Below are 13,043 nucleotides of genomic sequence, written 5' to 3'. Positions count from 1 at the left end.
TGTCACACCTCGGGGATTCATTTCACACCTGTGTGAGGAGGGCTGAAAAGTCAAAGTGTATTTGCAGAACTTGGTGGAATACAGTGAGAAACCAGTCACTGCCATACTTTAAGTCTAAGTGCTCTTTTCAACAGCTGTTTCAAAATGTCACAAGGCAAGCTGACATCTTAATGATGAAGAAGTCCTGAAGCAGGGCAGTTACAAGCACATAAATCAAAAAAGGCAGACCAGCATGAGAAGTCTGTTATAATGCTGCTTTCTTGGTTTTCTTGCCTCATTCTAGCCAGTGGGCTGAGGCCTGACTCTGGGCTGGGTGCTGCATGGGAATGCACAGACACACACCATGCTTTCCTGTATCCTCCCTGCCTCTCTGCTCCATGCCTTCCATGGAAAAAAAGCACAGACAGCAGCTGGAAGCCAGCTTAACCACAGCTTCCATTTTTTTGAAATTACTTGTGTGTCTCTGTGGAATGTGGTGAGGATAAGTGTGTCGACTGTGATAGGCCAATGCAATGGACATGAATGTAAGCTGCAATGTGATACTGCATAAAGTAAGATCTGGCTGTTTCAGATCAGTAATTGATTTGTCTAGGTATCTCTTGAAGGTTCCAACAAACATACAGAAGAACTTCTTTATGGTAAGGCTGATGGAGTACTGGAACAGGCTGACAGAGAGTTTGTGGAGACTCCTTCTGTGGAGATATTCAAGACCAGTCTGGATGCCTACTGATGTGTCCTCTTGTAGGGAACCTGCCTTGTCAGATGTGTTGGACTCAGCGATGTCCGGAGGTCCCTTCCAACCTCTGCAATTCTGTGATTTCGTGATTAGCAAAGGTTTCATCTCACGGGCCAAGACACTAAAATGGGAATGAAGGGAGATTAAATAATAGAAGAATATGCTGGGAAAATAATCTTCCCAGACCAAAGATGACTACCTCAGTTATGTTTATTCAAACATTCCCATTCCCTTGAAGACAAAAGGAAAATATTGCAATACAGGCTTACTGAAACAGGAGTTATTGTCCTCTCAAGTCTGGCCTTGTGCTGCAAAAATTAATATTTGATAAGGTGTAGCCAAGCCTCTGACTGCACTTCTAGTACCAAGTTTTGGTTAGAAAATGTCTAGGCCCAATACTTATTAGTTTTATGAATTTGTATGGTTTTGGAATGAAAATGTGAAATTACAGTTGCCACTGATCGAGTAAATAAGACGGCTGCAAAATGCCATTGAAATTCTCTACCAGTCATTGAAAATCTCTTCAAACCCTTGTTATTATGAATCAATCTACTTTAAAAACACAGATTTTGGACGTTTCAAGAATGTTTCATGACATGCTAAGTATCATCGGTATTCCTTCATTTCGCTGCAGCAGTGAATGTGAAGAACATTCTCTACTATCTGTGTAGAGTTTAGTGATTGTACTGACATCTACTGGTATGACAGTATTTGTAACTAATATCTGTCATACATGTGGTAGGAAATGACAAACCTGTTAGTTGACGTATAAATACATTCAGTCTCTGCAAGTCTTTGTTCACTCCCTCCCCTCCGCCCTCCCCCCAACTTTTTTTCATTACAGTAAACAACTGTGCTAATGTACTGACTTCCTGCTAACAGTGGGGTGTGTTTTCTGGACCTCTTTATTTGTTGTGATGAATTATACTATCATCAAGTTGCATTTGGGTATTTTCATTGTTATTTGGGTTGGTTGAAGAGACAGGATTTTGCAGGATAACTCATTACTTAACAGAAGTGACTGCAATGGCACAAAAAGGATAGACTACAAAATTAAAGACAAAAGTTTTCTGAGTCAGGATTTAAATAACCCTATTATTATATCAGAACTACTGTGTTATCACTCTGACAGCACAGACATCCTGAAATCCAACATTTGCACAAGCATAGAAAGACACTCATCTGTCATGTGTAGTCACCTCTGACTAAAGCTATTTTGACATTTCTTGGAGGAACTTTTCATTTATAATGGGCCAAGTACATCATGAAATAAAGTGGAATTCTATTAGAAATGAACATTCTGATGGGCAGGGACTAGTACAAGTGAATTACTGTTCTTTACAAAACATGTCTTTAAAAAAGGAAAAAAAGAAAAAAAAAAAAAAAAAAGAACAAACAAGACAGAACTTTTAAATGTAATAAAATTTCAAATTAAACATATTCTCAGCAATTTAATACCGGATGGAGACTACATCAGTCTTTTTTGAAACTTTGGGGTGAAAGTTTATCATAGAAGTCTTTTATGTTTTTCCTAAAAACAGGAGGAAGAAAAGATAGGCCAAAGTACCACTTTTAAAGAGCATTTCATCTTTTCAAAGTACTTTGTTGCTAGTTTTCAAGTCACGTTTCACCAAAGATCCTGTGCTGAAAATGTTCTCTTCAAATTTGACTAAGAGGGCACTGATTGCAAAGTAATATTTTTAATATTGACCAAAGAAGAGAAATACAATGGGCATTATGCCAGGACTGGTGAAAACAAAACAAAACAAAACAAACAAACAAACAAAAAACAGACTAAGAAATAAGGTCCTCTAAGGCTCAGTATGAAATTTGTGTATTTTCTCCTTCAAGGTGCATTTGAAATGGTTTGTAGACCATTTAAAAATTGTATTGCATGGTATGCACAGCAGCTGTTCCTTGATTTTGGGCTACGATCATCATTAAATCTACTTCATTAGTATGTTTTGCAACACTACACATTGTACTAAGATTGAACTGTGTAAACCTTGAAAATGATTCATTTTTGTTTACCTGCAGTCAGACAGGAAACACAGTGTTATGTACTTCTTAAATATGATTGTATTTTTAATCTCAGACTTGGGACTTTTCAAAACTAAAAAAATTGTGAAGTTTGTGGTGAAGAAGAATCATTCATAATAAGTGATTAGTAATTTAACTTGGCAGGCAATAATACGGATATGTATCTTGATTAGCAGTAGCTTTGGACACAAAGATATCCTTGCAGATCTCTGACTTTTGTAAATTAAACATAAAAATTACATTATATTAACCTTCTATCTGGAAGCCATTATACAGAACTCACCATAGTTTGCTAAGAAAATATACTGAATGTTATTTATGTTAAATGCCTGTGCTTTACTGTTGTGAAATCAGCTTTCTAAAAATACAAAATATCAGAAGCATTTTGGCTCAGTCTACCTTGACGTGTTATGTCCTCAGTGTAACCTTGCAGCAATGTATTAGAAATGTAAACTATTACTATTAAAAAAAATAATAATAAAAAATAATAATAAAAATAGTTTGTAAGGGCTATTTCATATTTACTACAGACAGTAACTCTGAAAAGTAGATATTAGTTGAAGCCCTCCAACTACATACTCCCCATATACTAGTTATAAAATATAGCTACTTTGCAGTATTAATATTTGAGAAATAAATTATAATTGCAACATAAAATAATTTTTGCATTTCATTCAATAAACACTAAGGTTGTGGTAATGAAAAATCTAAACTGACATTCAGGATTGCAAATAATGACTTTGTTTGAAATAGTAAGGAAATGCAGCTGTAACTAGAAAACCTAAATATCTGAAACAAGTACTTAAAAATAACAGGCTTAAATCTTACCTTTTATTTTCAAACTGTCAGGATACTACAACAGAGTTTTATATTTGCAAAATGAGACAAAGATGATGATACTGATAAAGTTGTTACAACAGATGCTCTCAAGAACTTCACATACAATGTGACATTATACTTAAATAACTATGTGACTCAATTTTCCAGCTTTTCCCTTAGATAGTGTAAAATGTTGACACCTATGATATCTGGTTAAACTTGCTACATACTTCCTGTCAATAAACTTGGCATCTACCTTAGAAAGACTGCCCCTAAACAAATCAAATATTTCAGAATGAACTTGTCGATTCACTGATGTTCTGATCATGAAGAAAAATTTAGGCAAGCCTGCTTGCTTCCTTTGCAATGTGGAGCATCAGGTTTTGCTTGCTCTTATCTTTTGCTAAGCTCACAGATATTGTAATGTTAGTCCACCTTGTAGTTAGATAGTTAGATGCTACACTTCTTCCAGGAAGGCATCCAAATGCTGACTATTCCTAGTGAAGATTGTGAGAAAATTATGATTTATTTTTTTTTTAATGTAATGAATACTTACTTTCTGTCTTACCGTTTCTCATGTTTTCCTATTTAAGTCTTGAATAAATTTTTTTCCATACATTTTTACTAATCATCTTTACATGATCCCAAGGAAATTTTTGAACAGATTTTCTTCCATACATTTTTACTAGTATGATCATTTTTACATGATCCCATGCAAACTTCTTTTCTGTAGCAAAGATTTTCACATGTTCTGAAAGATTTATCCCCTTCTGTTCTGATTAGTACATGCCAGTTTAATCTGGGGTCTCTTAGTATTTATGCTAGGAGAAGCAATGAACTATTTTTTTCCACTTGCCTTCCTCTTTACATTTTCTGGTTTATGGTGTCCCACGATCAATGCTGACTTCCTGCAAGCTAACACTGGAGCAGGTATTACTTCATCTGTTGAAAGATAACATTTGATGCTGCACAAGTGAACTAATTTCTGTCTTCTTGTGTAAAACCGTTGAGTTCATTTTGCCATACTGTAAGATAGTGGTGTCACGTTAGCTGTCTGCATGGACTATATATTGGTTATTCCCTCTAATGTACGTTCAAAGTAATGTCTCCTATTATATTATGGTGATCCATGACATCACAGGTGGGTGTTGGTGGTATGGCAGTAGAGGTTGAATCTTCCTGCCATTACTCTGCCATATGTTGTTGCTGTTTGGCAGATGGCAACAGAGAAGCAGTCTAACAAAATGGCATCTGACATGACAGTGTGTATGTAGCAAAGGGATGTCACTGAATTCCTCAGTGTAAGAAAAATTGCCCTAACTAACATTCATCAATGCCTCTTGAACATTTCTGGAGATGAAAGAGTGGATGTGGGTGGTGCATTTCAGCAGTGGCAACAAATACAGCCATCACCTACGCTGGTGCAGATTCTTAAGAGTACAACATGCAGATTCCTGCTCACTGCTGGCAAAAATGCACAACTAGTAGAGGTGACTATGTTGAAAAATAGCATTTTCCAGCTGAGAGTTTGCTCCTTCAGGCAGCATTATTATGCTCTCTGTATCCATTGTAGTTTGCATGGAATAAATTGGAGGCATTTGGAGTGACCTATAATAATTCTGTGTGTCCACATGATGCAGTCACATGGGTTTCAAAAGCAGTATGGTCACACTAACATAGTCCACCTCAGCTAATATGCTCTTCTCCCCATATCTAAAATCTGGGTCATGCTATTTCACCAGTGTGGACTCTGTTTTTATAGTGTCCAAAACATTTCTGATCTTCTGTGAGGTATGTTGTCAATCTCTGCACAGCAGTGTATAATGCCTCAGAGGCATATCTGAGGTAGTAACAACATAACTGACAAGAAGTCAAGACTGGATCCACAAGCAGCTGAAGCCACACTGGGGACCAGTTCTGTTGAGAAACTACAAAATACTGGCTGCCTTTCTTGATTTAAGAGCTTATAATAGGTTCAGCAAGTAGCAGTGACGATGTACTGAGTCACACTGTATGCCTCTCCTCATCTAACACCTGGTAAAAATAGTCCTTCAATTTCTTACTTTCTCTAGGGTCTTCACCTGATTTATCTATAATGTTGAAGAGAAATTAGGAAATTCTTTTTGAGCTATATACTAAATTAATTGGAGGTATAAATCTCCTTAGATGATTATCTCCAAGCTTCTACATCAAGTGTCTATCACATTTAGTAGTTCAGTCTTTGGAGAAATACTTCTGGAGTTTTAGCAGATGTTCTAATTCCTTAATTTCTAGTTTGCAATTCTTTTTTGTCTTAATGTCTCCTGTATCTCTGGGTTACAATACATGCATAGTCTCATAAAATATTTGATTTCTTAAATCTCACATCAAGGGTGAAGAGTCATTTATCCCCTGCCACACTTGTAGCAAAAATACCCTTGCAAGAAATGTGTGACTGTTACTGCTGTATCTGGTACATGCTTCCTCTCTCTGACTTTTGGTCTATTGGAAGCGCAAGGTAGCTGAAAGTTTGAAGGTGAAATTGGTGTGTAAATAGATACTTATATATTACTTTTTTCCCTCAAAATCTATTCATAACTGGGTATGAACCTACTGCCGCTCAACCAGATTGCGGAAGCAAAGTAAGTCTTATTACACCATTCTGAAGAGGAATATGCCTACTTTATGTATTTCAAGATTTCCCTTATAATTCATACAAAAAGATTAAAATTAAGATGTTCCCATATTCTAATATGCTAGGTTAACAGGATATCTGTTTGCATCTTTTCTTGTGATAAAAAACATAAGATAATTATTCTACATCTCAGTCCAAAAACTGTGTGATTAGTCCAGCTTGGTATGGGCATGCAAATACATTTTCATGCCCTGTCCCCTTCATCGCTTTCAGGGCCTTGGTGGAAGCACTGAGATATGAGCAGAATGTATTTGGTGTATAACATAAGGATGCCAGGCCAACAGCTACCTTAGCTATGAAGAATATAGACATGAGTATTTAAATTGTTTATCTTCTGGGACTGAGGTACTTTCTATCTTGTAAGATTTACACATCATGAAATATTCTGGTTAGCTGATACCTGAAATAAAAGCTTGCTCAGTTTCACAGAATCCCAGAATCACAGAATTGTAGGGGTTGGAAGGGACCTACAGAGATCATTGAGTCCAACCCCCCTGCCAAAGTAGGTTTCCTACACCAGGTTGCACAGGTAGACATCAAGGCGGACATGTAGCAGGGATGTCATTTATGCATGGGATAATTCAGTGGGCAGACATTTTAACTGTTATATTACAGGCTTTATTCCAGTTTTTATTCCTCCTTGAATCTGGACTGAGCACTTTGTAGAAGAGAAGACCCAGGAAGACCTTATTGTGGCCTGTCAGTACTCAAAGGGAGCATATAAACAGGAGTGGAAACAGTGTTTATATGGGTGGATACAGATAGGACAAGGGGGAATGGTATTAAACTAAGGCCAGGGAGGTTTAGGTTAGATATTAGGAGGGAGTTTTTCACACAGATGGTGGTGACACACTGGAAACATTGCCCAAGGAGGTTGTGGATGCCCCATTCCTGGATGCATTCAAGGCCAGGCTGGATGTGGCTCTGGGCAACCAGGTCTTGTTGGTTGGTTGGCTGGTGACCTTGCCTGCGGCAGGAGGTTTGATACTAGATGATCATCATGGTTCTTTTCAACCCAGGCCATTCTATGTTTCTATGATGATTCACTTTCTTAATCAAAGTCATTAGTGTGACATTACTGGAGTGAGATATGTTAAAGACTGCTGTCTGGAAATTTAAATAGTGCTGTGTATGCAGACTGAAAATCAGAGCAGTTTTAGCATCAAAAGTAGGAACTGTGCCTAACTCAGAATACTAGTAGTTAGTACAGTCTAGGTTACTTCTCTTTTGCATGAAATGTGAGTTTAAATGCTTTCCAAGAGGGTTTTGATCTTGATTGTCTCGACTAACTGCCGGATTCTCATTTTAAAACAGCAAAGGAGAAGCAAGATATCCTTCTGATATACTTCTGATATACTGATTGAAAGTTCCAGATACAGTCCTCAAAGTTGGATAAAAGTATGTTTGGTCTATGAATCCTAGCATGCTTTCCTAAGAATGTACTAGGAAACAGAGCCATCTCTGTAAATGTGATGTCAAAACATAATGGTGATGGATCTCAATGTGTGAAGACTCGGGAAGCAGACTTTGGAGAGATTGTGTTGGGTGTTAAATACAAGTACACTTCTTCACGTATCTGCATATTTCTAGAGAACATTTTTATCTCTCCAACTCCAGTACTTTCTTTAGGTACTGATTCTCTCTAGCTTTTCCTAGGATAGTTTCAACATCTAGTTCATGACAAAGGAATGAACACTGACATTATCAGAAAAAGCATCAACATAAGATTTCTGCAATGAAGGTTGACTTTGTAAGTGAAGCTGTCTGAAGGCACCAACAAGTCTACACCAGTTTCAGGTCCCAGAGAGGAAGAAAAATGTAGTGATTTGGAGGAGGGAAGGGGAAAGGCTTCTTGGAGCCATCTAAACTGGATGAAATGCTCTATGTTGTTTGTTGGGAGGGCTATATGACAGCTAGTGGTCTAAGGAGACCCAGCCGGTTTATGCAGAATGATGCTAAAAACTACATGGGCTATGTTCCTACTGGTTTCCCTCAAGCTTTTCCTGTTGAAAAACATTCAGGGGGAAGAGGGAGATGTAGAAATGTCTTTCTTTTATCTGCAGTTGCTTCTTTCTGCTGTTTGAGTAGGTTTTTATAAGGTAGGTAGATTGGACCTTCAAGAATGTCTGTGTATGTTTAAGTAATATAGGGTTATGAGATATAGCAGATTCAGTACTTCCGCTCCATTTGCCTCTCCATGTTACTGGTGACTTGGAGGTGTTACTCCTGGGCATCTATATTTGAAGCCTGATTTCTCAAATGATATGGGTATGAAAAGAAGGCCGAAGGGAAAGGGTGATTTTTGTTTGGTTGTATTTTGTTTATTTTGTGAAATGATATTGTTATTCTTCATTCTTCCTGCATGCAAATTAGATTCAGAGTTCAAATGTTAGCAACAGCAGCTTTAAAATTCATCACTTTACAGTTGTTAAATCCATTTCCTCTTGGTTTGTCCCCTTGGCAACAAAAATTAAAAGGCAGGCATGTGATGGGGAAAAAAAAAAGGGGGGGGGAGGCATGGGGGGGTAGCCTGTCTTTGCATAATACAGTGTTAGATTCTGACTGATTGTGGACTTGGTGTTGGCTCAAGCCAGAAAACTGGAGGGTGGGAAGTTTATGAGTGCTTTGAGATCTTGCCCTGTGCTATGCATACTGTATTAATTCTTAAAATCTGGGAATTATAGCTAATGGTAGTGGCAACACCATCTAGTTAGAAAATAAACAATATTCTGTATAGAAAATTGAGAGTTCTGAATTGCATTTTACTGCTGGAAGTGAGGGTTTCAGCTTGCTACAGTTGTGTATTTCCACACTGATCATTCATTCTTATTGTTAATTATGGTGTAAGTTCCTGACATTTACTGAACAGCTAAGGGCATAATTTCACATGCTATGCATCAAAGTTTTTGAGATCTTGTCATAGCCATACCACTCTTGAAAGGAACCCTTATGTATGAGAAGCAGATGACCAAACCACAGAGGTGTACTTTGACTGAAAAAAGGGACCTATGGAGTCAGCTTCACACAGTAACACAGCTTTTTTTTTTTTATTGCTGGTGAGAGCACAGTTGGGCTAAATTCATATCCGCTTCATTTGCTAAAATGATTTTCTCTTAATACTAAATTCCTATTTAAGAATGATGTAAAATTTACCTTCCAGTTCTCAGATACTTGTACAGATGGGCCTATTCCAGAAACACCAACCTTTTAAAGTCTTTTAGTCTGTTAAAGTATCTTTCTATCTGGTGCTCTTTTTCAGTTTTTCTTAGTATTTTGGCACTGTACAGGAACCATAAACTGCTCTGCATTATTGCAGTTTACAGGGAAAGGCAAATCTGGAAAAAATCAAAGAAAACTACACCAAAGAACCTTTCTCAGATCTTGAAAACTCACCCAATATGCTCATTTATATCTGGGCCAAGTCTGCAACAAGTTTATTTTTCTCATCCCACTCACTGCCTATGAGTCTCCTCTCAACAAGGGAAAGGTTCCCCACCCTGATTGTCTTGCAGGTGCTGATCTTGTTAGACAAATCACCACAGGTATGTGATGACAGGGTTAACTGCTTCTGAACCCTTTTTCTGGGGCATATTCTTCAGCAGACTATAACGATTTCCTTTGGAAATGTCAGCTGTCATCCTTAAACAACTGGGCGATGTGAATGAGCAATATGCAGTTTTAAATTTCCAGGCAAGAGGATGTGAACTTAAAGTGTCTGAATTTTGAACTCTCCTAATCTCCATGTCAACACCAACACTGCATTGGTAGTTCCTGGTCTGTACTAAGCAGATAGTCTACCCAACTAAGTATTAATAGCATTAGCTGCAGTTAATAACACTAATAAAGATATTTTTGGGCTAAAACCAAAGCACAGCTTCATTGAAAACAAAATGAAAGGACATCAGTGTATCTTTTGGCTTCTTCTCTGCAACTTAAAATGGAGAAATTATGCAGAGATTATGAAGAACCATGTGGAAAAATCCCTCTTGGAAATGCACCCTATGGAAGGTCATGGAAGACAGTTGTTTGCCAAGTTCCTCCAACATGGCAAGTTGCAGAACCACTTGACAAGTCCATACACAAGTTCTATGGTCATTCATTGCCCATCTCATGCAAAGACATCATTGTTTCTAAGAACACAAGGTTCATGACTGAGAACGTAGACTTTCCCTGTGCCTTCAATTCTGAAAACCACTGAATTAAATCCAAACAGGAACACCTCCCATGTTCACAGTTTGGGTCAGAAGCAAAGAACTGTAGAAAAGTGCCAGGGCATGACATCAGACATTGATTATCTCAGTAAGCCCATTTACAGGAGGATAAAAGCTGCTTGTACAATCCCTCTGCATGATAACCTGCAAGACTGCATGACAAATCGATCTATAGCAATTGGTCAACTTATATTAGATACATCATTTCACCTTCAAGAGGATTTATTCAAAAAATAAATTAACCGCCAAAAGAATTATTTCTTTTCCTTCCTGTAAAAATTATTCCATCCCAACTAATATGCTGCAGTTTAGCTATCTGCAAAACAGGTTAATTTTGAAGCTTTCTTTTTTTTTAAAGAAATATATATTGGTGTTCTGATACCCCAGCACTTAGTGAAGATAAGCTACACTGTTAAAAAATTATGTTAACATGATTAACTGAATACAAACTTCTAACTAGTTAGATCAGTTTTTCCCATTCTGATTTTAAAGCTCAACATACTCTCATTTAGCACATATCAATTTTTTCAGACACATTTTTTTCAAACATGTATCATCTTTTGTTTTCAAATACTGCATCAACTGTTGCATCAGTGAGTACTGCTAATGACAAGGTGCCCTGAAATTACAGAATCACAGAATTGTAGGGGCTGGAAGGGACCTCTGGAGATCACCAAGTCCAATCCCCCTGCCAAAGCAAGCTCCATGGACCAGGTTGCACAAGTGGGTGTCCAGGTGGGTCCTGAACGTCTCCAGACAAGGAGACTCCTCAACCTCTTTGGGCAGCCTGTTCCAGTGCTCCATCGCTCTTTCTTCGAAGAAGTTCTTATGCACATTTGTGTGGAACTTTGTATGCTCTGTGGCCATTTCCCCTTGTCCTATCACCATGCACCACTGAAAAGAGTCTGGTCTCATCCCTTTGCTTCCCACACCTTAGATATTTATAATATTTGACCAGATCCCCTCTCAGTCTTCAGTTCCCAAGGCTGAACAGACCCAGGTTGCTCAGCCTTTCCTCATAAGGGAGGTGCTCAAGGCTCTTTATAATCTTTGTGGCACTCCACTGGATGCTTTCCAGAAGATTCCTGAAGTCTCACCGGGGCAGAGTAGAGGAGGAGAATCACCTCCCTTGACCTGCTGGCTATACTCCTTTTAATGCGCTCCAAGATCCCACTGGTCTTCCTGGCCACACTGCTGGCCCATGGCCAACCTGCTGTCCATCAGGACCCCCAGGTCCCTCTCCACAGAACTCCTTTCCAGCAGGTAATCACCCAACCTGCACTGGTGCATACAGTTATTCTCGCTTATGTGCAAGACTCTACACATGCTCTTGTTAAAACTCATCTGATTCCTCTCTGTGCAACTCTTCAATCTGTCCAGGTTTCACTGAATGGCAGTACAGCCTTCTGGTGTGTCAGCCACTCCTCCCAGCTTCATATCATCAGCACACTTGCTGAGGGTGGACTTTATCCTTTCATCCAGGTCACTGACGAAGATGTTGAACCAGACCAGGCCCAGCACCGACCCTTGAGGAACCATCATTAAATACAGGCCTCCAATTGGACTCTGTGTGGCCTACCACAACCCTCTGAGCTCTGCACACAAGAATGTTGTAGCAGACAGTGCCACATGCCTTTCTGAAATCAAGGTGGACTACATTCACTGCTCAAACTGTTCCCTGAAGCATTTCTGAAAAAATAAACGTCTAAGAAGTTCCATTTTCTGCAAATGGGACCTTCCAAATGTGCAGTTGCCACCAGCTGAAAAACACATATAAAAAAAAAAAAAAAAAATAAAAAAAAACAAAAGCAAACACAACAACAAGAAAACAGAGCAAACAAACCAAACATACAAAAAAAGCTCAGACAAAAAATCGTATTAAAAACTGACAAACAGCCGTCCATACTACTCTACAGGTATTCAAATGTCCTGAAAAATAAATGATTAAGGTTAATATGCTTTTCCCTTACTTGCGATTAACTTGCTACTGCAAAGCCAAATACCTTGACTTTTATACACAATCTTCTTGTGTTGAAAATAAATGCCTTACTATTGACATAAATATTCAGCATTGTTTGTTATTATAAAATAATTAGCATACCTTTATGACTTTTTTTTACCCATATCTCCCATTAAGGGGAATACTTTCGCTTCTAACGTCACATGTGTAAACCTCAATAGCAATAACATTTATGAAGTAGCCCTAAGGAAGACAAATTTCCATAAAAACTTTAAATGTAAATCTAATGCACCATTCTGCCACATGCATGCTCCAGTCCAAGTGATAACTTAATAATTCTGTTACTTGCCAGGCCATAATAATCGCCAAAATTTGATATAAAATTCCAAGCACTCTAAACTTACTGAGATAAGTTCCTAATTTTAACTTGCATAACAGCACTCTTGTGATACACCCTCCAAATGCTATCCATTCTCTGCCTGTAAGGGCTTCTGAAGCGGAACGTTACTTTATTGTTTAGATGATGGAGTAGAAATAGTGCTATTTTAGTTGCATTGCGCAATTCAGTTTAGGTACTAACTTCCTGGAACAGGTAAATGTAAT

The sequence above is a fragment of the Coturnix japonica genome, chromosome Z (genome assembly GCF_001577835.2).
Source record: "Coturnix japonica isolate 7356 chromosome Z, Coturnix japonica 2.1, whole genome shotgun sequence".
Taxonomy (NCBI): Eukaryota; Metazoa; Chordata; class Aves; order Galliformes; family Phasianidae; genus Coturnix; species Coturnix japonica.
The sequence above is the reverse complement of the archived record's forward strand: the minus strand, read 5'-3'. Positions refer to the sequence as shown.